This window comes from Oratosquilla oratoria, chromosome 42 (genome assembly GCF_046742065.1).
Source record: "Oratosquilla oratoria isolate Oo_2021 chromosome 42, ASM4674206v1, whole genome shotgun sequence".
Lineage (NCBI taxonomy): Eukaryota > Metazoa > Arthropoda > Malacostraca > Stomatopoda > Squillidae > Oratosquilla > Oratosquilla oratoria.
The window spans coordinates 16,168,402-16,170,901 of NC_134818.1; the positions used below are offsets into that span (position 1 = coordinate 16,168,402).

Here is a 2,500-nt window from a genome sequence, read left to right on the forward strand (position 1 = left end):
GAAGCCAGAGATTTCTCTTGGTTGAAGAAAGAAGTCTGATGTTGGTGAGAACGAGAGCGCTGCAAATGTCAGTAACAAGTTAGGCTTGGTTTGGTTAGGTTTAGTTTAGTTAAGTTTGGTTAGGTTAGGTTAGGTTTGGTTAGGTTAAGTTCAGTTAGGTTAGGTTTGGTTATGTTTGGTTTGGTTTGGTTTGGTTCGGTTAAATTAGGTTTGCATAAGTTAAGTTTGGTTAAGTTAACTTTGGTTAGATTAATTTTGATTAGGTTAGGTTTGTCTTAGGTTAGATTTGGCCTGGTCAGGTTAGGTTAGGTTTCTTGACCCTTTTGGACCTCAGCACCTCCTGCATTCAGGTCTAGGTTATAGGAACTACTGCTGCCACATTACTACAAAGAATGGACCTTTTCAGTATCACCTGGATAGAGGATAAGCCACAGAAATCACCTTAAGTGTCCTTATGAAGAAATGTCATTTAAATCTCGAGTTTTTATAAGCAAATTCATGCGAGCAACTTCTTTGTAGGCAAATATGCAAAGAAGATTCTTCCAAGAGCGGAAGAAAATATGTTAGCACAGCGGGCATGTGGAAGATACAAGCGACCTATTCCCCGTCCCTTCCAGTCACGCTTTTCTTTGCCCAATGTGTAACAGGACATACGGGTCAAGAAGAGGAGATCTTTATTAGTAACACAAGGTGGCAGCGGTGTCAGACTACATACTCATCACTACAACCTAATTGAAGCAACGTCACCATCGATTTATGTGGACTGGAATAAGCTAGTTAGTTACCCCGAGCCGTCCCAGTCGTCCATATTATTTAAGAGGTTCTCTCAGACAGGAAGAATTTGTTCTTTCCTCCTCTGTACATCGTAGTCATACCAATGGTGTGCAGTTTCTCTCTATTATTATCTATTTTCCATTTACGTTCCCCTCTTTCCATTCCTTTCCATCCCTTTCTCCATTACTCCCTCATCTTATTCTCACCCATTTCGTCTCCATTTCCATCATGTCTTCATTGCTAACCTCCTCACTCTCAACATGAGCCTTTTTTTTTTCTTATATGTTAATATTTTCATTTGTAGTTCTCATATTTTAGTGAATTAAAGTATTATGAAGAAAAATTTAGACGAAAAACTAGTTCAGTCAAGTGTAAGAACATATAGAATTAGCATGATATAATAACAGTTCGCTTTGTTTGGATAAACAAAGTATAATCAAATCTTCTTCAGTTAAGTTTTTTGTTTTTTATAGCCTTAGTGACTCCCCCTACGTTTTCCCCCCTTCCTAAAAGTGCCAACTTACTGTGCTGCCCTATCTTGGCACCGTTCTTAGAAGGTGGAGGCTTCAGGTTCTCTGAGACAAAGCTTTCGTCTTTCCGCATCCCAGTACGGGAGTGAACCCCTGTAGGCTGGCGCTTGGTCAGAAAGAGATCTATGGACCGATGGCAGCTGCCGACTGTCTAGATGTCACAGGATTTTTATAACGGGGACACAGGCTCCAAATTGAATTGTCTTTCTTTGTTATCCTCTTCACAATCCCCCAATTCTCTTTTCCATTAACTTCAATAATTCTGCAATCATAGACTAATCGCAGAATTACCCTTTGCCTTCTGATGCGTGTCCACTCGACATGGACCCAATTCTATTTACCAAATCTTCTCATTTCGGTCCCTCCCTTACAAATAAATCAATGAATAAATGAATAAATGCTCGTAGGCTTATAAGACAGATATAAAAATACATATACACAGAATAGATAAACAAAACGAAAAACATATATAAATAAAGAAAAAATGAACAAAGACCTTTTCTTAATCGCCTTTATTCATGGCTACCCTGTATTTTCACCATCTCTTTGCCACGTTCCTCACTCCTGATTAAATCTTACCTGTACCTTTTGGTCAGTGTCTTCACCTAAGCGTAAACTGAGACGCAGGCGGCGTAGCACAAAGCAAAGACAGACCTCCCGTTACTAAACTGATGTACTGTTTGAAACTCTCTCTTACTTGAAATCCCTCTAGATGTACTACCTCAGCATCTCAAATAAGAGAAAATTTCAAAGTCTACTTTGATTCACCTGTGCTGCGTCGCCTATGTCGCCTGCGTTTCAGTTTGCGCTTAGGTTTTGATTTACCTCTTGGGCAACCAGTCCTTCCTCCCTTTTCACTCTCTGCAGATTTTCAGGAGTTCCCTTCCCAAGGCCCTCTGCCCCATTACCTCCAATTACCTCTCAGCCTCCTGCTAATTACGATGCCCTTTCCCTTCCATTTGGCCCTATTTTCTGTCCTAATTATTCCAAACTTTTCCCCCCTCCTCCTCCTTCTCCTCCTCCTCCTCCTATTTTCCTCTTCATCCTCCTCCTTCTTTTTTCCTCCTCTTCCTTCTCCTGCTCCTCTTCTTCCTCCTCCTCCTCCTCCTCCTCCTCCTCCTCCTCCTCCTCCTCCTCCTCCTCCCACTCTTTTTCCTTCCTCCTTTTCCTCCTCTTCCTCTTACTCTCTCCCCTCC

General features: G+C 41.4%; 1 protein-coding gene across 2 annotated transcripts in view; it reads left to right on the forward strand.

The window, feature by feature from the left end:
* LOC143021324 (uncharacterized) overlaps window positions 1-2,500 on the forward strand; it is a 491,448-nt gene that overhangs the window by 69,352 nt on the left and 419,596 nt on the right. The gene's annotated exons all lie outside the window — the stretch shown is intronic.